Raw genomic sequence first — 23,039 nt, forward strand, 5'->3', positions numbered from 1 at the left:
CACTTTCACCTCCCCAATAATTTTGTATCAATTTTGCACATGTTATATAGCCTCCTGTTATTTATCCCATATTATATATGTGTATACATATGTACATACATACATATATATGTGTATGTATATATATATATATATATATATATATATGGTGATGTGTCATGTATGTAATGTTACTCCTACCCATTGCTGCTTTATGTTGATCAATATCAAGCCCTCTCACCTCTTTCAGGTTACTTAATATATTAGCATTTAGTCTGGACTGTGCTAGGAGGAGATGATTTGTGGGGTAAAAGGAAGTTAGTCTTGAAGTCATATCTCAACTCTTGTACTTCCCATTTGTGGGACATTGAGGTTAAGTGACTTGCCCAAGAGTATGACTCTTGCATATATCAGAGGCAAAACTTGAACTCAGCTCTTCCTGCTTCCAAGATCTTCTTCATTTTGCTACATTGCTTTTCAATCACATTGCAATTAAGAGATGCTATCTTAATTAAATCTATTTGCCTTTAACCATTTTACCAACCATGTCTCATAGTTATCAGGTAGTTTTATACCCTATCACTGGAAGCCTGAAATAGATAACCATTTACTTTTTAATTCTAAGTAAAGGAGAGAGCCACAAGACAATGTAGTGGACAGAGAGATGACCTCACCATCAGGAATCCTGGGTTCAGATGTTGCCTCTTGACTCTTCTTGGCTGTATTAACCTAGGAAAAGGCCTCAACCTTTCATTGACCTAGATGATAAGAATATGAGTTGCAGAACAGGTCCTAAAGTGACAGGTCTAGTTTTTAAAAATTATGTCATATTCCATTATATTATTATAACAAATATATTATTGCATTGAGATGTTAGTTGATTAACTCTTGAAGTCCTTTCCTTTCCAGGAAATGTAAGAACATTGTTACCATTGACACTCAAAGAGAGTAACCTTATTTTTAAACACAACCTCTTCCCCTTCTACCCAGGATACTGAAGTCATTTCCATAATCTGACTTTTCTTTTGGTCAGAGAAACTGCTACACAGCTAACATCTATTAATAAAAAATAAATCAAGCAGCAAAATAGAATGTACTAGAAACAGAATGTGAAATCCACAGCAGAAAACATGACTACAGCTCCCCTTTGTAAGTGCTAATCACACTACATGAAAGCAAGGAAAGACACAGCTGGACACAGAAGAACTTGATGAAGACATTTAAATCCAAGTCAGTCCTTGGGACTGAGCTACCAAAAATCAGAGCAGGATAAGAAAGAAAATGGAAAACAATGCCAGGGCAAGTGCCCTAGCTTAACTCTTTCTTATCAAAGTGACCTAGTACAGTGGAGGAAAAAAAAGATAAAGGTTGTTTTTGACTTTTGCTTTTCCCCTCATTATGATATCCTTCAATGGAAGTCATCCACCCACTCTCTGACCTACTTTAATGTAGTCTTGTCTCAAGAGACTTCTTTCTAGTGACTGTGAAGTTGAGGTGTAAGACAGTGAGATGGGCATTGAAGTTATGCCATATGCTTCAACATATGTACACGAATTGAACTGATATCAACATAAGGATACTCAATTTATCTACAATATATCATTTCCCATAAACCTTTCAAAATAAGTCCAGAATGTGTGTATGTATATAATTACATGCATGCATATGCATTGATGTTCATATATATGCATATAGATCTTCATTCCCATATGCATATGTACACACAAACATTAAGATTTCTTCACCCCAGGCTTAAATTGCTGAAAGATGCTTGCCAGCCAAACTTCTAGGATTTGAAAAGAGGAGTCTTCCATTACAGTTTGATTTTTTTTTCCTTTATGGTCTGAGCTTCTAACACAGAGACGTATATAGTGCTTTATAATGTTTTATGAATTTTCAAAATAGTATTTATATTTAAATGCCTCAGTTGTCTATAGTCTCATTGTTGTGGGAGACTGAAGTCACCAATTTAAGAGAGACAGTCTGACATAGTGTATAGTGAACCAGATTTGGGGTCAGGATGACTTGAGACCTCTGCCTGCCAATGAAATTGAGTGGTTCTATGATCCTGCAAAAGTCATTTCAGTTGTTGGTGCTTAAGACAGCTGTGATGAACAGTTGCCCATCTGCATTGGTGGAAGTGATTCCTTTCTCAGAGATCCTTAACACTGATGAGTAATAGATTTAGATAAAAATAAGATAATATTTATTATTATGGTAATAATAGTCTAGTATTTATATATTTAAGTGTGTAAAGCAATTTGCACACACTTCATTTGAGTTTAACAAGAACACTGTGAGTTAGGGACTGTTATCTTAATTTTACAGATGAGAAACTGAGACTGAAAAAAGTTAAATTATGTGCCCAGTCACCTAGCTCGGGAATGTCTGGGGTAGAATTTTAACTTAGATCTTCCTAACTCTATGTCTAGCTTATACACTGTGATATCTAGCTGCAGTTGCCAGCTGAAAGTTCTCATTTCAATTTAAAAAGCATATGGAGTTCTTCTCCTTCCAGAAAAACGTAAGGTAGGACACAGGTATGGGCCACACAGGTTGGCCAGGAGTGGGTGAATCGTAATCTGCTCTAGTGGAGGGAATAGCCACCTCAATGAAATAACAGATCCATTGTAGTATAATTAAATGACTCCTATCTTTTTCCCTCCATTATTCATGGTTGCCATTGAAAAAGCATAGGATTTAAAGGTAGAAGGGACTTGCAGGGTCATCCAAATAAACCTCTTCATTTAGAAAATGAAAAAAACTGAGTCATCTAGAGGCGAACTGACTTGCCCCAAATCACAAAGGTAATTGGAAGAGTGGAGATTTGAATCCAGGACTTCTGACTCCAAATGCAGTATGCTTACATTCTATCGCCTAAAAAAGACTAAGGCAAAAAAATACCCCTACCCCTTCTCCTCATTATTTGTATCCTCTGTATTCTGGATGACAGACATAGCTCAGCGTTTTAGTTGAGGATAAGATTGCATAGACTTTTTGTCTATACTTTCAAATTCCTTGAGAAAAGGTATGGGGGATAAAAGGAGATTTCTATCTATTAATAAATGGCAAAAACAAGTTCTGACAAATGGAAGTAGCGTCGTATCATTGTGCTATGGGAAGCAATGAGTAAGTTAAATGCATCAAGACGTACAGAACGACTTCGATGAAATGATGCAAAGTGAAGTAAGCAGAATCAGGAAAAGCAATATAAACAATGACGTCAGCAGTGCCCATGTAAGAAAAACAACAACAAATCAGTCTAAATTAAATCTTGCAAATTTATAATGACTAAGCTTGGCCCTGAAGTACAGATATTTGAAAAGGTGAAGACTATGAGTGTGGAACATTGCAAGTGATGTCAGCCTTTTTTTATATGTTGGTGAATTATAGTGACCCTTTTTTCCTTTTTGATGCTTTGTTTTATGAGATGGCTCTCTCACATGGGGAGTAGGGAGAGGTAAAATAGGAAATACAGGTGATATAAAAACCAACTATGGCATTCATAATTTTATTTCTTTTTTAAAAACAAAACAAAAATCAGTGGAGTAACCTCACTTTTAGGCCTATACCCAAGAATGTCATTGAGAGAAAGAAATGCCTTATAGGTTACCAAATATTTATAATCACAATATTTGTGATAGCAAAATAAACTGAAAGCAAAATCATTTTGGATTCATATTTAAAAGGACTAAAAAATTGTTGTATATGAATGTTTTGAATTATTGCTGTGGGATAAAAGTTGATGACCATGAAGGATGCAGAGAAACATGATAAGACTAGTATAAGATAATAGACAGTGTAAAATTCAGAATCAAGAAAATAATATACACATTGACCATAGCTGTAAATAAGTCTATAAAGCATTTGAATCCTAATAATAGCTAGCATTTATATAGCACTTGAAGCTTTATAAAATTCATCACAGTATTATCTCATTTGATTTGAATTATGATGATTTAGAATGAATAATCTTAGTCCTGGAGAAATGATAAGGAAATATACCTTTCTTCTTTTAATAAAGAATTAAAGATCTTGGCAATGGAATGAGGTACATATTCTCTGGATATTCTGTCAAAAGCATTTGCTTTCCCCCCCAAAAAGTTGATCACTGAAATACTTTACTTTGTTTTAAAGGGGGAATGACACGTGTGGCAGTTAAGTGAAGTGAATGTTTTACTTATTTTTTGAATAGGTAATTGGAGGTGACTTGCCCAGGGTCACACAGTTAGTAAGTGCTTGAAGCCAGATTATTATGCAGATTGTGCTATATCCACGGCTGTAGCACCCAGTTACCCCTGACCTGACAGTTTTAAAAGAAAAGGCAAATATTAATTAAACAAAGCTCTTTAAAATGTGGAAGAAAAAGAGAGGAAGGGAAAGGTGGAGGAATGAGGGAGGCAGGGATTAATGGAAGGAGGGAGGAAGAAGGAGAGAAGAAGAAAGGAGAGGACAAGAAAGGAGAGGAGAGGGGAGACAGAGAGAGAGACAGAGAGAGAGGAGAGGAGAGGGAGGGAGGGAGGGAGAGAGAGAAAGAGAGAGAGAGAGGATAGGGAGAGAGAGAGAAACAGGATAGGGAGAGGAAGAGAGAGAGAGAGAGAGAGAGAGAGAGGAGAGGGAGAGAGAGAGAGAGAATGATATACAAAGCTAGAGATGAAAGAGCTCAGAGATGCAGATGTAGAATATGGAATCTGAGATAAGCCCAGAGAGGCTAAATGACTTAGCTGAAGTCACATAGGTCATCTTTATCAGAAGCCAGGTGCTCTAAGTAACAGAGTCAATGTTCGTTTCACTATAAGAAGCAAGCATATTCCTTTATACTTTACTGAATGTCTCCCTATTTTGTCAGGTTTATGATCTATCAGCTTCTCATTAACTCATCTAAAATTGGACAGGAAAAGACTTCAGAGAGCATCTAGTCTAGTGCCTTCATTTTGCAGAAAAGAAAATTGAGACCCAGAGAGGTTAAATGACTTTCTCAAAGTCTCACCAATAACAACACGTACCCCAGGTGGAATTTTAATCCAGGTGGTCTGATTCAGAGCCAGTGTGGAATATTCTCTTATGCCACAATCTACCACACAAGACAAAGGAAAATCAGAGAAGACTTTTTCTGCAAATCTAAAATCATTCCACTAAGAAGCATTAATTAAGCCCTTGTTATATGCAAAGCACTGCAGTAGTTGGGGGGAGTACAAATACAGAAGTGAATGTTCTGAGGAAAACTGTTTTCCAGCTCCAGTCACACTGAATGAACCTTACCCTGAGATCTTTCCTTTACTCAGTTAAGAATACAACCAGATATCAGTTATTTCTGTCATTGCCATACTATGAGGTAGGCTGGCAGCAACATGATGTTCATTTAATGAAATAAGAAGTCACAGAAATAGAGGATTTATACAAGTCCTTGTACCCTCCCTCCAGGCACAGATGACAACCATTCAGTATATTAGCTCTATCACCACTGAGGTTCATCACAAGAGCTGTACATTTTTAATTTGGATAAAGTTAATGTCAGGAAAGAGAAGAATAAGAAAGGACCACCTTATCAAGAAGAAATTAGAAGCAAGAGCATTGCTGAGGGCTTGGAATGCATATGAAATGACAGATTTAAAACTGGAGGATCCCCATGTTGACAGGCATTTAATCCAAGGCAAGCTCAGCTGTACACATGTTTTAGCATATGGTAAATTTCCAGTCTCTTCTCTCCTGATATTATTTTTCATCATAAGAGTCACTGAGGGGCTGTTTTGCAGAAGGATGCTCTATTAAAATGGGTCAGGGACTTGGTGGCCCAGAATCAATCCATTGCTAACAGGGGAAAAGCAGACTCTATAAATAATAAGAACAAATGCCTTCCATTACTCATAGACTATGTGGGGAAATAATTTAAAGATTTTTTTTCAAAAACATATTTGATATTCTAAGAGTGTCATGAGTCTATATAGATGACTTAATCCTACAATGAGATCTTTTGTAGTAGAAAATTATCTATCTATCTGATATGAATTAACAAGCAACACTTATTATGGGCTAAACTCAGATATAATACAATGTAGCTTGGGGATTCGTGGGAGGGATATATGAAGTATATACATATTTAGATTGATATAATATTACATTTTCCTCTATTTTATTTTTGCACTGTTTTATGGAGGCAAAATTCTTGATCATATTGTCTTTATAAAAATAATGTCATCAAATTAGATACATATTAGTCATAGCACATCTGAAATTTTTTCACCATCTCTGATCAGGATTATGGTTTTACACATAGCCAAGGACCTGCTCAAACCGCAAAGTAAACAGATCTTAACATCTATGAACCCTTTTATGTGAGGAGTATAAATTTGGAATTATATAGAATACCACTTCTTGACTAAAGTAATTGAATTAATTGCTTGTTTAACTGTATTTTGGTTCCATCCAGAATTTTGTCTACTGGAGTAAAGCAAAAGGCAGTTTGAATAATTAAATAAAGAGCAGGAAAAACAAGCAATTAAAACAAAAAAGAATAAGGAAATTGACATTCATTATGCAAAATTCCACAGACAACCTAGTCTAGCTATCATAGCTTTACTAAATAAAGCAAGTGTCTGGACATCTCTTCCCTAGAGGGTGTTCAAAAGGTCAGAACAATACCTGGTTCTCTCCTATGTGGTGTGTCTGGACTCTGTTATCCTGGGAGAGGTAGAATGTCTTTGTGGCAGAACAAGCTAACAGGAGTTCAGCTTGAAATCTGCAGACCGTATCACAATACTGTTGGTCCAGAGTGGATGTTGATTTGGCTTCTTATCTTGTTCCACACCTCAACAGAACACAGCAAAGTATTGATTTTCGAGGGAGTTTTGCCCTGAGATCACCACATTCTATGGAGGGAATCAGAGGAAGCAACCACCCCCATCCTCCTTCATACACATCATCTCTGACAACATGGGAAATGTACCTTTAAAAATAAGGAACCCCACTTTAGTAGGTAACAGCCTTTTGTAAAATGAAGTGACATGTATATACCTGTCTATAGCTTTTAAAATAATACATTTTAATAATATCTTTTGATTCTACCCTCCCCTTCACCCCTCCTCCTAGATACAGGTAACAACCATTGTTTTTACATTACCTAATTTTCCCAGTGCATCCCTTCCTCCTGACCCTTCCCAAAGAGCTGTATGACTTTATAGCAGATCTATATACCCTGCTACTGAGTAATCAGTCACTAAGCATTTTTTTAAACAAGCTACTATTTGACAGTCAATGTGCTAGGTTCTAGAGATTCAAATATAAATAGTTCCACTCCTCAGAGAGTTTTCATCCTACTAGGGGGATATTCACAGATTAGTAAATGCACTATTTATTCAAAATAAATAAGGATTTGGGGAAAAGTAACAATTGGGAGCCATAGTAAGCTAACGTGTTCATATGTGAGATTTGGTTAATATGTGACAGTATAGTTTGATTTCAGTAGTGTAGGGAAGGCTTCATAGAAGATTTCCTTCAGCAACACAGATTGGCAGCTATGGGCAGAAATTCCCTCCACCAGCATAAATTAGCAACTTGTCTTTAACTTATCATGTCAACCAAATACTTGGTGCACTAAGGCTAAGTGATGGCTTGCCCATGGTCACAAAACTAGCATGTGTGAGAGGCAGAACTGGAACATGGGTTTTCCTAACTGCACAGATGACTCTCTCTCCACTGTTGCCGCACTGTCTCTTGGGAAGGTATGGTGACTATGGAACATTCTTCTACAGAAGTTATTGGACAGAACCAGGCATGACTTTGGATTCATGAGAATGAGAAGGATGGGATGGGCTTATGTGAATTTAGAAGGATACTCCCACATGTGTCCTTGGATTTAGAATATACTCTTGATAAATAATAAGCGTTCAACAAAAGCTTGTTGAATCTGATGAATTCCATTGAGATTCAGCCCTCTACCCCCCTATCTATGCAACACTGCCTCTCCATCACTATTCATTTACTATTAGAATGAATGAAAACTATCAAAATAATACTGCCACTTGCTTTTCTAATTTTGAAGCATTGAGGAAATTACCATCTGCACCACCTTTCCTTGATATCCCATGTCACATTCATACCTCATCAACATTTTAAACAGCAAAGTAAAATGAGTTTGTCCTCCCTTAGATGTTCACGGAAGTATAGAATTAGTATTAGGTAGATGAGTGTACTACAGAATGCTGAAGTTAAGGGAAAAGCCAGAGGGCCAGAGTTTATCATTTTGGTCCTGTGACTTATCAGTTGAATGATTTTAAGCAAGTCATTTTCCCATTTCTGGACCTTAATTTTCTCTAAAGTGAATTGTCTCGTCTAGGCACTCTCCAAGGTGCTTTACAGATTAAAATCTATAAAACTATTAAATGGGGACTTGTTACTTCAGGGATTTTAGGAGGAAAAAGTAAAGAATTGTTGTTAAACCCTCTCCCGGGGAGACTTGTTAAAAATTGGAAAGATTGAATTTGCTAATATAATCTATGTTTTCAAGTATCCATCGTTTAATTAAGCTTCATAGTGAAATATTCTGCAGAGGGCATAAAGATACATACTCTAGTGGGAAAAAAAATAGTTTGATAGCTGAGAGTGTGGCATAGTGAAGAAGGAGCTGACCTTAGAACCAGGAAGACCAAGATTTAAGTCTTGCTTCTGATAAAAGGTGACTGTAGGACCTTGGGCAAGTTATTGACCCTTTCATTACTCTGGTTAATTATCAAGGAACCTAAGTTATAGAGGTAATGACCTATGTGAATGGAGCTTCCTCATTTAAGGAAATTTTTATACCAATGAAATAATAAGCCTGGTCCCTGACTTTAATTAAAACTCTAAGGTAAAATCTTGGAAAGAAAATGCTCGCTACAGATAGGGATGAAATCTCTATCATTTTGGCAGTGTTGAAGTGACCTTAAAATCTTAAGTGAAGTTGTATTGTATGGATCAAAGCACAGAATCATCAAATCATAGATCCAGAGGAGACCTTAGAGATGACCTAGTCTGACTCTCTTATTTTATATACTAGCTTTTTCAAAAAACCACTGTTACTAATTTCATCATTTAATCCAGAGTTAGCAAACTGTGCTCCCTAGGCCTCAAGCACCAGAACGAACTCCTAAGTACAACAGAACCATGGAGATGTAAACAAAATAAATAAATAAATGCAACACAAATGATGTTAATTTGATGTTTCAAAGTCAATATATGGCTGCAGGGATCTCTTATATGAATTTAACACCACTAATGGCTGGGCCAATTCACTCAGAAGTAATGATCAGCAATTGCATAGCACTTTAAGGTTGGCAAACTGGCATAGAAATATCTCATTTTATCCTGAATATAACCATGAAATGGAGGGGATGCTGTTACCCCCATTTTACAGAAGAGGAAACTGAGGAATGCAGAGATTAAGTGATTTGCCAAGGGTCACACTTCCAGTAAGTGCCCAAGGTTGGATTTGAAGGTAGGTCTTCCTGGATCCAGGTGCACGGCTCTATCCATTGTGTCATCTAGTTGATAATACACTAATAAGCTGAGGGGGAGGCAAATAAGAGTGTGTGAAAGATCTTTGAACTCTCAGAGAGGAAACTACCTCCACACATGTAGATCAACTTCTCATCTAAAACATAAATCTAGAGATTTGCCTCAGGCACTGAGAGCTTGCCACTTGCCTGGGGTCCCCTGGCAATCGCGTGTCAGAGGTAGAAATTGATTAAAGTCGTCTTGACTCCATGGCTGGCACAATAGCAGCTTTAAATATGATTTACCATGAAGTACCAAATAGTGTGTCACAGACAATAAAAAGGTACCATGTTAGCTCAGAAAAGGGGTTCAGTCTACTTGAGGAGGGTTTTATAGTAAAGATAAGACTTATAATATTTATACGGGCAAAAAGAAATAAGGAGAACACTCTAAGGTGAAACCAGCAAAAACTCTGCAAGAATATTGTCCTGACTGGAATTGAGGGCTTATGATCAGTTATAGGAAATAAACAGGTAAAGACAACAAATACAGATTATTTAAAGCTATGAATGCTAGGATGAGAAGTGAGTCACTGCATATTCTTATTTACGGGTGGGGTTAGTTGATTTGGTAAATCATGCTAACCCAGTTAAAAGTAACTAGGTTAACCAAGTGAGAACATTTCTCCTCAATCAGCCAATTAATTGGTGTGATTAGGTGAGATGTCATTGAAAGCCTCCAGTGATGTTTCAGAACAGGTGTGTTGCTATTGGCCAAGAAATTCAGTCATACTCCATGGGTTTAGAAGAAAACAGCCCAGGCATTCAAATGTCTGGCACCCATGCTCATTTTGGTGAAGGAGTTAGCTGGGAAAGAGTTTGAGCTTCAGTAGGCTCCACCTTTCCTCCATTGACAGAGGAGGATCTAATGTTTCAGAAGGGCACATGACTTTGGACTTAAAATTAGCATTCTTGGATCGGATGCATCAAAAGCAAGGAGCTAACTAGACATGCTGAATAAAGGCAGCTTCCAGACTGCCCAAGGAGACCAGAAGGAAGGAATACCACACCTAAGGGAAATTTCAGGAAGGGAAGAAGCAGACTCCCAGATCCCAGGAGCTATGATCCACCTCTTTGTCAAGTTTTTTCCCCTAAACTTGTGCCCTTTTCCCTAGGAAAGTGTATATACTTATAGGACAGTATATAACCAGCACTGCTGGCAGGGGATATTTGGACCAAATGCTATGACTATACCATTTTATTAAATACTCCTTTGTCAATGCTAGTTAAGTCTGGAGAACTAATTGATATCAAAAGATACCAGAGGGAAAAGTGTGTGTGTGTGTGTGTGTGTGTGTCTGTGAGTGTGTTGGGAACTGGGGAAACAGCATTGGAAAATCAGTCTCCAGTTGTGCTGAGGAGACGTCAACTGCTAGTGCAGGGGCAAGGTGGGAGGAAGGGAGCTGTTGGGATATTATGCCCAGATTATGCATTATCCCAGTTTTAAGAAGATTAATTTGACTGTCATGCAGGGTAGATGGGAGAGAAAAGAGATATAATAAACATAAGAACAAAAACATTTCTATATATACCAGGCACTATGATAACACTTTATAATTATCTCATTTGATCCTCACAGCAACCCTGGGAACAAATACTATTGACATTCCCATTTAACAGATAAGGATGCTGAGGCAAATACAGGTTGTTACTTTCTCAGGGTCACACAGAGAGTACATATCTGAGGCCAGATTTGAACTTAATTCTTTCTGACTCTAGGCCCAACATTCTATCAATAGCCATGGGATGATGAGAGCCTAAACTTAGGGTGATGAAAATAGAAAAGGAGAAGAACAGATCAATCTCGTTTCAGACTTGATGAATTTCAATTTCTTTTGCTGCAACGGCCAGTTGTTTACCTGAATTAACCAGTTATTTTGGCATTGTTTTAAACCTGTCACTTGGACTGAAGGGTTAGCAATCTATTGGTATTCTAAGATTACAGTAAAATGTGCACATGCATCTGTGGTATTTTCAGTGCATCCAAGCTTTATGGAACCACTCCATTAGACTCTGGTATTTAATCATGAAATTTGTATGCAGAAAGCTCATTTGGAAGGGAAAACCAAAAGCTGTCCTGTGCACTTAGCAGGTCAGACACTCAAAGGCTGAAAAGAAGGTGTACTGTATGACTCTGAGTGTTTCACCTCTGGATTTTGAGGCTCTACACTTAGAACATGCTGCCAAAATGCATTATAGGAGACTTGTTGAGCTTTCCCAAACTAATGATCTATATCATCTCTTCAAGTAGTAGGTGGATGTGTAGGAAGAAAACTTAAAATGAATTCTTACAATTTCAGGTATCTTGAGCAAGGTTGACATGCATTTCTGGCTGATGGTGCTATACCTGGTAATATTCTCACCTGGGGCAAAAACAAGTAGGTAGGGGGAGAAAGGATAGAGGACAATCTGAGTCATACCGGTTTTGCCATAATGGAAGAGGGTGTGGCTGGTCTTTCCCTCAGAGGATGGGACCTGTGAGGGTTATGGTGGCTTAGGAAAAATTGGGCTTACCCTGCCCCCTGCCTTAAGAAAGTTGACCTTTGCTCAGTGCTAGTTAGGAGTCTGCTGCAACCTTAACTCGGTCTTCAAGTAGAATGTAAGCACCTTGAGGACAGGGATTGTTGAATTTTTGTCTGTGGATCTCTGAAGTCTGGCAGATAGAAGACACTTAATAAGTGCTTGTTGATTGATTGACTGATTGATTGATTAAGTTGATCATCCACCCCAGGAAGGCTACTCTGAGTCTACTGAACCACACTTACAGTTTGACCTTGTAAAGCATTTTGTTCCATGCCTGTCAGAACATGACACCCGCTGATTATTCATTTGCTTCCTGAATTCATCATGTTTTCTTTTCCAAAGTGGGTCCAGTGATTTTGACCTTCTGTGGAGTGTTTCTTTTTTCCCAAAGGGAAAGCAAAAGAAAAGGAACGTGACTACCTGGCATAATAGGAGAACCACAAGTGGATTCTACCGATGAGATAGAAATGACAAGTGAATACCATGTCTTAAAGTCACCCCAGGGATTCTCTCTCTGATGTGGAAGAAGCAGCAGGATCTCTTCTTTCTGATTTAGTCTTTGACAGGCCAATGCTTCTGACAGTGGTTGCAAGGCACTAAATGCTTGATTGGGAAATGTATAATATCTGAAAGGTTCCATTTGCTAGCGGCAGGACAAGAGTGGCCCTGAGGAGCTTATTGAAAGGAAATGAAAGTAAAAAATTAAAAATTGAAATGAGGAACCTCCTCAAAAAAATGAATTAGGTTGAATTTAGCAAACATCAGGGGCTTTGAGACTAATGATGTTCGAAAGTTGGAAAGGAAGGGAGAATTATGAAGATGCCCTGTTACAGATTTAGTACCTGTATTAGTGTAGACACGGTGAACCATAAAATGTTTATCTTAGTGTTTTTATAATGAGGAGAAACATAACTTAGAATAGCTTTGCAAATAAGTACCCCCAAAGTACTAGCTTTTTGATTTTTGTTATTGTTAAAAAGTAGTTTTTCCTACCCTACTTATATGGAGAGATTGAAAATTTAAAAAAAAAAAATCAGTATTATTTCCCAGTTGCCTGTTAAAATGGTTTACAACAACAGGCAGAGAGATGGGGATGGGAGATGTAGAAATCTGTCTAAAATTCACACACATAGCCAGGAAGAATATATAAAAAGCCCACAACAGACAGAGTATAGACAATATAATGGCTACAAGGGAAAGATATCTATAGCACTATTTTTTTTAATCTAATTCTCTCCTCAAGGGCAATCTAATCACATAGGACAGAAATAGCTTGGCCCTCCTGATGTTTCTCAGGTCAACTTTTTGAGATGCAACTTTCATTCTATTTCTTTTCTGCGGCAATAACTACATTTTATTTTGAACCTTAGAGTTACCTTGATACCCTGAATGAATTCATTTACCCTGGGGTGAAGAGTTTATTCTCAGAAAATATTTTACTTACAGTGGCCCACAAGAGATATTAGTCAGTTAACTATTTTATTGGAAGAAGAATATATTTTTTTTCTTCTCCCAGTAGTTTTTCTTCAAATGGGAATCAGTGAAGCACATGATATATTTAAGTGCACAACGAGCAGATGGTTAGCCTGAGTAGAACACATGGTTTTACTATCATAAAATGGTTCTGCTCATACCTCTCTCTGAGTGAAAAGAGGGGAACGCCTTCCCTCTGGCACCTCCCAAATTGCCTGCCTTCAACTTCTGTGAAACATGAAGAATTTTTTTCCTCCACTGGAAATGTCCATAGATGAGGAGTTTCCTTTTCTATGTCAAAAATGGGACAACAAAGAACTTATTAAGATCTGTAAAATATCCAATACCCACATGGCTGGAGATTGATAGTCTCTTCTGGGTGCAACTCTCTTGCCAAAGTTACACTCAAATGTTACATCACCACATGAGGACAAAGAGAAGCAAAATGGCAATAGTGGATAGAGATATGGATGGCCTCTGAATCAGGAAGACCTTGGTACAGATTCTACTTATGAAACATACTGGCTATGTGTCCTGGATAAGTCACTTTCAATTTTCTAGGAAACTTTTTAAGAGTAAGTTTCAGAGAAAGTATGGATCTCCATTGCATTGGTAGAGAGCATTGCTCACTGGAAGCTCTCTGCATAAGCAAAACAGAGGTACAGCTCATAGTCCTACAGGGAAAGGATACCATAGGACAAAACTGAGATATTTTCCTCTTATGAGGAAAACATAGATGGAGAACAAAGGTTTACAGTAGCTTGTTTCTCACAACAATTAAAAATCAAGGTCCATACTCATGAAAAGTACTCAACTATTTGAAAAGCTCAGTTTTGACATTATTCACAGGTTCATTCTTAATTATGGGCTTGGACACATTAGTAACAAGCATCTTTCTTCTAAGCAGAGGAAGTTACTTTCTATGTGGTATGATTTCTAGGGTACTGGAAATGTGCCTTTTTCCTTGCAAATCCTTTCCCATCTACTAGCTGGTGCCCGAAAATATCCATCTCTACCTCTTTTGCATAAATCTTCAATTTCTGGTGTTAATGAAAAGTCCTGGTAAGGTATAGGGAAATAGTTCTTATAGAGGATCAAAGAATAGTGTGTTATTCTCTGTTGTGCTTGTGATATTCATGGGAAAGAAAAAGAGTCCACTCCTTTAACACGAATCCTTGATGGGAACTCAGGCTATCAAATTATATCAAGTGACAGAAACTATAAAATATAAATGTTCCATGCATAGGAAGATAGGGTGGGGAGGAATAAGAAGAAACAACACCATAGTGGAAATGAATGGTAGAGGGTGACATACCCCTGTAAACAAAATACCTTGGCTAATGGTAGAGGAAGAGAGAGAATCACTGAACAGATTTCCTATACAACTAATGGGATGTTGGACTTAGATAAAACTTTTGTGGTTAATTATCTATTCTACAATGGGGCATATGGGTATTCAGGGAGGACTAGCACCTCTGATGTGAGGATTTGCTGAGCCCTTTTCAGGGATGCTTTAGCCTCCACCTGATACTCAACTCTTACCTGTGGCTCCAAGAAGCTGTGGTATATGCAGTAGCCAGACCCTGGTAAAACTGTCTGGACAGATGGACTAAACCAGATTAAGGGCCTCAAACCCATTGGTAGATGAGGTGGATTATTATATTATATGAATGAATGTTATAACTCTATTATATGAACACTTCTTCTGGAGGGAGGGGTAGATGAGAATAACTTGTCCCAAAGGCCATAAAGGTGGCTGAAGCAGGTGATGTGTAAAGCTTAGATCTTGGTCAGACAAAAGGAATCAAGGTCATCCACTGCAACCTGGGTCATCATTAGTCACCTTGACTTTTGCCTTGCCATTGAACTTCAATGATTCTGAAAGAGAGAGTGAGGCTGATAATTTTGTGCAACTCTGCCTCACTTAAATCCAATTCATGTGCAAGTCAAGATATCACCCCATAATGTCATTGGTCCTCTTTGGAATGAAGGACAAACAAGTTTTTGTTTCATTTCAAAGGGATGACAATGCAAACAAAGACAGAACAGAGCCCAAACTATGCAGAGGCGAGGAAGGCAATATCCTAGGTTGTAACATATGGGATGAAGGGGAAGGTTTCAGGGGACATGTTTATACTCATTTTTATCCATACGTTTTATTGCCACAAATTTCTTCTCTCCTTGATAGAATGATATTTATTTTATGATTATCAAGTTCCATGTAGGGTCAAAGCCTTCGAAAGATAGTAAAATGGGGTGGGGGGGGACAATTTTCAAATCTTTTCTAGGGTGTACAAATGTCTTGTCTTGTCTGTGACAGAGAGACTTTGCTTGCCTAGACACAAAAACTAGTACACAAGATGACACTATCAGAGATGATATGTCAAATCATGTAATAGGAAGCTCTTGTGGGAAAAAATAAAGAATGGTATAGACACCAAGGAACTGTGAATTGTATCACAGATTGTAAGAATCAGAAGACAAAGAATATTTAGAGGTCATCTGGTCCAACCTTCTCCTTTTAAAGATGGGGAAACTGAGGCTCCGAAAGGATAAGTGAGACTGAGGCTCTGAAAGGATAAGTAAGGCTTTCATACACCATGAATGAAAAAAATGGAACAATAAGGCAGTCAATAGTGAAGTGGATTGCTCACTGGGCCAGGAATCAGGATGCCCTGAGTTCCCATCAAACATTTACTAGCTGTATTGTCCTAGACAAGTCATTAAACCTCAGTTTGACTCAGTTTCCTTAACTATGAAATGCATACGCATGTATCTCCCAGGGTTGATCAAATGAGATATGCCTGTTTCATAGTAGGACCTCTATAAATGATTATTCTTTTCCATTCTCCTCCCTAATGAAAAATTTTTAGATGAAAAAGTTACTAATTCATGTTATTTGGAAAATGGGAAGGGACAATGACTATGCAATTTAAAGTATTTATGAATTATTTCCAATTCTTGCTTTCAATTCTTATTCTTTCTGTTTCCTGTTTAGAATTCAATCATGCAAATGTGTTTATAAATATATTTTTTAAAAGAAACAATTAGTCCTGTTTCCTCTTACCCTTGTTTAGATAACATTTGGGGTATTATAGTGAAATTTTACGTGCCATATGTTAGGAAGTTTAATGATAAAGCTAGGAAGCATCTAGAAAAGGTGAAGGACCTGGAAATCAAGTCTTATGAGCACCATTAGAAGGAAACAGAGTTGTTCATCCAGAAAAAGAGACATGAGAGGGAAATTCAATAATAGACTTTACGTTTTTGAAGGTTTCTGTATGTTAGAGGAATTAACTCTGTTTTGTTTAGTCACAAAAGGGAGAGTTTGGAACAATCAATGAAAGTTTTAGAAAGATAGATTTAGGATTGATATAAGGAAACACTGGGCTGTGTTCAGAGGTAAGGAGTTTATGTTCATCAAAAAGAAGTATTCAAGGAAAGACTTGATAACTACTTGTCAAGTACGTTATATATAAGATTCTGTTTAAGTAAGGGTTCTAGCTATTGTTTTTCCTTCCTTCTCTAAGAGGATCATGACATTAGGGAGGTAATAGCATGACATACAAGTGAATTAGCTTTAAGTGAGGGACAGCTCTGCAGAGTCACTAGCCTCATTTTCTCCTCCAGAGCCATCTGGATTCAGTGGCAAACTACAGACCAGGACAACTAAAGATGGCCCAGATGCAGTGGGGCACCTTTGCTTTTTTAAACTAAGGTTTTTAATAGGTTTCAGTTTGACTGAGGCAACACCCATTTAGTGGTTAAGCCTAGCTAAGAAATGAGACAGAGAATGGACCTAGTACAAAAAGAAATCACTCAGAGAGGGGAAGACCCTCAGGGTTTCTGGCCAAAAGAGAAACAATTAATATTTACAGTCATTCTGAGTCAATCAGGTCAATCAGGTCAATTCTGAGTCAATCAATGAGCAAGTGGGTCAAGTTGGCTAATCAATGAGAGAGTGATCTGGGTTTAATTTAAGGCATGGTTGTTAGGAAAGAAATAAACACTAAGATGTCTCATGAGGTTTCAGAAATCAAAATTTACATTCCTTTGGGCAGGGCACCTGCCAAGTAAGAGTATGACACCTTATGTGAATAGAAGGAAGGGAAGGGAAAGAAGGAAGGGAAGGGAAAGAACGAAGGAAAGGGGAAAAGAAGGGAGAAAGGAAGGAAGGAAAGAAGGAAGGAAGGAAGGAAAGAAGGAAAGAAGGAGGAAAAAAAGCATGAAGGAAGAGAGGGAAGGAGCTGTGTTGCCCAACTATAGCCAGTTCCAGTTGGATCCTTAGTGAGGCACCTCCTACTACTACTCACAGAGGTTGTTGTTTGTCCCCCATGGAGGACATGGGGGACCATGACATCAGGGAGGTGATGCAATGACATGGAAGTGAATTGGATTGAAGTAAGGAAGGACTGTGCAAACTCACCAGCCTCACTTTCTCCTCCAGAGTCATCTGGGTCCAGTAACAAGACATAGATTAAGATGACTGGTGATGGTCCTGAAGCATTAGATGGCTACTGAAGCTACTGAAACTCTGCATACTGTCATTTTGTCTTCTTATTGATTAGCTCAAAATTTCTCATTGCATCCAGGGCCATTGCCGGTCTATGTCTTGCCACTAGATTGAGATGATTTGGAGAAGAGAATGAGGCTAATGACTTTGCACAACTCTGCCTCACTTAAATCCAATTCCCTTACAAGTCATGACATCACTCACCTGATGTCATTGGCCCTCTCCAAAAGTGAAGGATGAACAACAGCCACACTAGGCCTTGTAAATAGATGAATTTCAGTCACCCTCTGGTGCTGCTGTTGTTTAGTGACAGCCACAAGTCCCTGGGGAAAATTAAACATCTAGGAAACATACCTACTCAAGTTAATCTAGCTCTCCTGTTTAAAAAGTGACAACAAAAGCCACACATCAAAATTAATGCAGTTATTAGCTGTGTCTAAAGGCAGATTTTATGTAAGGAAGAAAAGATCAATGATGAGGGTTTTGGATGGCTTATAAGAAGGATGGAAGAGAGAACCTTAGAGTGGGGAAAGGTAGAAGGAGGACAGAAAAGTGACACAAATAAATATTCCCTTCTGTTCAGTTTTACTAATTATATCCATTGGAACTTTTCTCTAGACTCTCTATAATAGTATAGATCTATGTACTTCCCTAAACTTTTTGTTTAAAACCTTCAATCATTTACAGACTTTTTCTTTAATATGAAGCAGATTATCTTGAAACACTGTTATTTTTTGGATTGTATAGCAATCCCTTGACAGCTCTTCCCTCTTGGGAGAATGTGTGTTAGTCCCACAGGAAAGAAGATGAGGCCTTGTTGTATAGCAGCTGAGTAATCTCCCAGTGGGACAGAGACTGCAAAGGGTGGGCTATGACGGTGTTAAAATGGAACTACATTACTTGTTGTGATCTTTGGTGGCATGGATCCAGAGATCGTTATTACATACAGCAAGGTTTTATCAACTTTCTCATATGAATGAGGAGCACCTTGTGCAAGGAGACTGTGTTTCAAAGTTCCAGTCTTGCCACTGACTCATACTAAGCTGTTGATCCTAGAGAAGTAATCCTTTGTCTCTCTGTGCTCTAGGTCAGAGATGTCAAATATACTCCTGTGGTCTCACTAAAGTAGGCAGTAAACTTGAACCAGATTAAAATATAATTGGGAAATAGTTAAGAAATGAAAAATATACATATATATATATATTCATATATATGTGTAGAATACAGACAATGTTAATATGTAGTTCTATAAGTCAATATATGACCTGCAGGGATCCTTCTGCAAGGGCATTTCTATTTGAGTTTGACACCACTGCTGTAGGCAACTCCCAGCTTAGAAGTTACAGAGTAGGTGGAACCTGCATTGGTAGGTAAGAGGAGCTTCATTACTCTGGAGTTGTTTATACTAATGAACTCATTGATCCTGTTCTAATCCCTATGCTATATGAATAGAGTACTAAAGCCATACTGTATAAGACGCAACCAACTAGCACAAGGTAGATGGATCTTTCTTCCAGAGTAGGCATGTGTATCAGCAAGGACCCCAACATACACAGGAAGGCCTGCTGTACAGGTTCTTAGATCTGCTTTTCTAGAAGCAAAGTGACTTTTGAGGGGTTAACAGTCACTTTAATCAAGCATATATCATTCACTTAGCTCAGGAGAAAACGTCAGTACCCTGAACTTCAGAGAAAATACAAGCAGAGAAACAAAGATCAACCAACAGACAGAGCTTCCAACTGTCTGTTGTAAGCAAGGCACACATAGTTAACAGAGAGAGAACCACAACATCCGGTTTTCAAAGCCAGGGAGCTCCTTAGTGGCTGCCCAGAGTCTCATCTGGCCAAACAAACAATTCCAGTAAGTAAGCCCCAAAGTAAAGCCTCACCTCAAAGTAATCACACACTTTTCAGAGCCAGAGGTCGTCACAATCCTTGAGAATCAGTGCCTTATTAGGAAATAGCAAAACATGTGGGCCTTACCTATTCAAGCTTCCCTTAATGGGCAGGACCATTAATGGGTAGGGAATATCTTTAACTCTCATAATTACCTTTACAACATGTTACCTTCCTACAACAACCATTGATTCAGGACCTGACTTTATGTTTCCCTGGCTACAACAACTTTACCTACCCATGATCCCATTGCAATGACACCCCTAATGTAGATGTTGACTCCACTACTACATGGTGACTGTATACCTGTAATGGGATTTTGTCTTGCCCTGAAATACTTCTCATGTCAACATTGAATTTACACTAATTTCAAATTGGGCTAGTTGGAGCTCTTTTTTATTGTCATTCTCAGAGTATAGTTAGAAGTTGATTTATGTTCTATAGGTGATGAGATGAGAAAGATGAAACCTAGAAACAAAGCATGTATGCTCACACATTTGTCCTAGAAGTTTCTTCTGGTTTGGTGAAAATGGAACAGTTGCAAAGCCACAATACATGAATCAGGTAGTGTCTTTAATGAGGTACAAACACATACAATGCACAAGCATGGTTCCCAAATAGCCTACCCGTTTAATGATCCCAGGTGAAAGCAACCTATACAACCCTTTGCTTGAGTTTGAGGGGCTCCCACAGGGCTGCAGATCAGCCTCTCTCCTCCAGAAGTCTGCCAGATTACCTATCTGGGATTCCTCCACCACTGACTTAAACCCTTCTTAGTTATGCAGCAACATTCATAGAAAATTTCCAATCCTGGACTATTATACCCCAGGAGTTTCACTTTAGCACTAGTTATTCATGTAGAGTGGAATTTAGTTTAACATCTGACTTTTATGGGTCCTAATGAACCAAATTAATCCCTCTAAGGTGGTTTCATCTTTAAAATGGTCCCATGGCATAGACTAGGACATCATTTAAGTGAGTTGTTACCATTTTTAGGAGAAGACCTATCTTGCACTTCCAACTTGATGCAACTTCAAGGTCTAGGTGACAGGTGTCAGTTCAGAGAATGCACTGAAAGGTAAGATTTCTACTGCTTCTTTTTCTCAGAAAATGTACCTTACTCTTGGGAAAGAAGTGCTCAAGTGCCTGAGTGGAGACGACATATTTCATCACCCACACATTCTGACTTTCAGACTCTTGGAATAGAATCTTGTGTTACATTAGAAGTCCACAAAGTGTTCAAGAATAAATTTCTGAAATAAATGTGTTCTGCATTTTATAGCACAGTGGTAACATCTTTGCTCCTTTAAAAGGCCCTCAGTCTCTTGGGTTTTTTTACAGATTTTGTAAGTTTTCATCCTGCCTTTTCAATCCTTAATAACAACAAAGACAACTGATAATAATAATCGCTATTGTTTACATTGCACTTTAAAATTTACAAAGTGCTTTACAAGTAGCTCATGTTGTATTTATATCAACTTCAAGAGGCTGGTGCTATTATTATCTCCCTTTTACGGATGAGGAAAGTGAAGCAGACAAAGGTGACTTGCCCAGAGTCACTCAGCTCCTAAGAGCCTATGGTCAAATTTGATCTCAGATCTTTCTGACTTCAGGTCCACCTAGCTGCCTTCTTTCACTAGGCTCGTTGAGGATACTTTAATGGTCAAATAACTGTGCTATTTTTCTATCGCTGTATATAGTACAATGTATGTTGGTTTGTTAGTTAAAATTCTTTCCCTGAAATAGTGCTACATCATATTGCCTTTGGAATTATTCAGTTACCCTTCTGAGATCAAGAAGCTCATTAGTCACTTCTCAAAAAGTCTGTCTGCAAGAAGTGAAATTCGTACCATCTTGTTCTTTAGAAATCTAGGGTAATTTCTATTCTGAGTTGAATGAGGCATGGTTCTCACTTCCTTGCCAGTTTGTTTTAACTGTTTGAGACTGATTCTGCCTAATACAGTTAGGTGGAATAATGAAGACCTGAGTTTAAATCTGACCTCAGACTCTTACTAGTGGTGTGACTCTGTGCAAGTCATTGAACCTCTGTTTGCCTCAGTTTCCCCATCTGTAAAATGGAGGTCATATTAGCATCTACCTCCCAGGATTATTGTGAAGATCAAATGAGATGATTGTAAAGCACTTAGCACAGTGCCTGGTACACAGTCAGTGCTATATAAATGCTCATTTTTGTTGTTACTGTAATTACTTCTAGTCAGATGTTACCCAAAAATAGACTGGCACCTTCAGTCCTTCTAGGATACTTGAAAAGATCTTGGTTCCAACTATGCTTCTGATGCTTGACAGTTATTTGAGCATGGTTAGTCATTTACTCTCTTAAACTCAGTTCCCTCATCTGTAAAGCAGTGATGATATTTTGGTACCTACTTGATAAGGGAATATATGACATAGGGGACAACAAGTCAGCCTTTTAGTTAGGAAGACCTGGGTTAAAATATTGCTTCTGACACTAAGGGTGTGACTCTGGGTTTGACATATCAGAGCCTCAGACATTTTTTTAAGATTAGAAATTACCTATGAGTCCCTGATCTAGCCAGGGAGGAGGAATTTTCCTCCTCAAACTACCAAGTTCTCCATACTAATGAAATCAGGTCCAGACAAAAACAAAAGTCTTTCAGAGTAGATATATCAAGTGATAAAACATACATAAACCTCCTTGTAATGTTCTCAGAACTGGTCCTCCCCTCCTGACCCCATCCCCTTACTTTCTTTCTTTAGGTCTGTGTTTTCATCAGAGACAGAAACTCTAGGTGTGGAAAATCTTTCCACTGATACAATTTAGATCACTTTTCCTCTATAGGTTCCTTTGTAACTTAGTCTTAGAGTATTGTCTAGGTACCTAAGACTTCATGTGCCTTGACCATGGTCACACAGTTAATGTGTCAGAGACAAGACTTTAACTTGTATATTCCTGATTTGTAAGTCTAATCTTAAGTAGACACTGCTGTGTGTAAAGGGCCTGGGGGGCTGTACCCACCCTTTGCTCTGTACTCAGGGATAACATGTAGACAGACTTGAGTCTTAGTGGAATCACACTGTAAGGAAAGACTCCCCTTTTCATGATCATTAAACCCCATTCCTAGTACTTTGGGGTGTGAATGTACT

The sequence above is a fragment of the Notamacropus eugenii genome, chromosome 1 (genome assembly GCF_028372415.1).
Source record: "Notamacropus eugenii isolate mMacEug1 chromosome 1, mMacEug1.pri_v2, whole genome shotgun sequence".
Taxonomy (NCBI): domain Eukaryota; kingdom Metazoa; phylum Chordata; class Mammalia; order Diprotodontia; family Macropodidae; genus Notamacropus; species Notamacropus eugenii.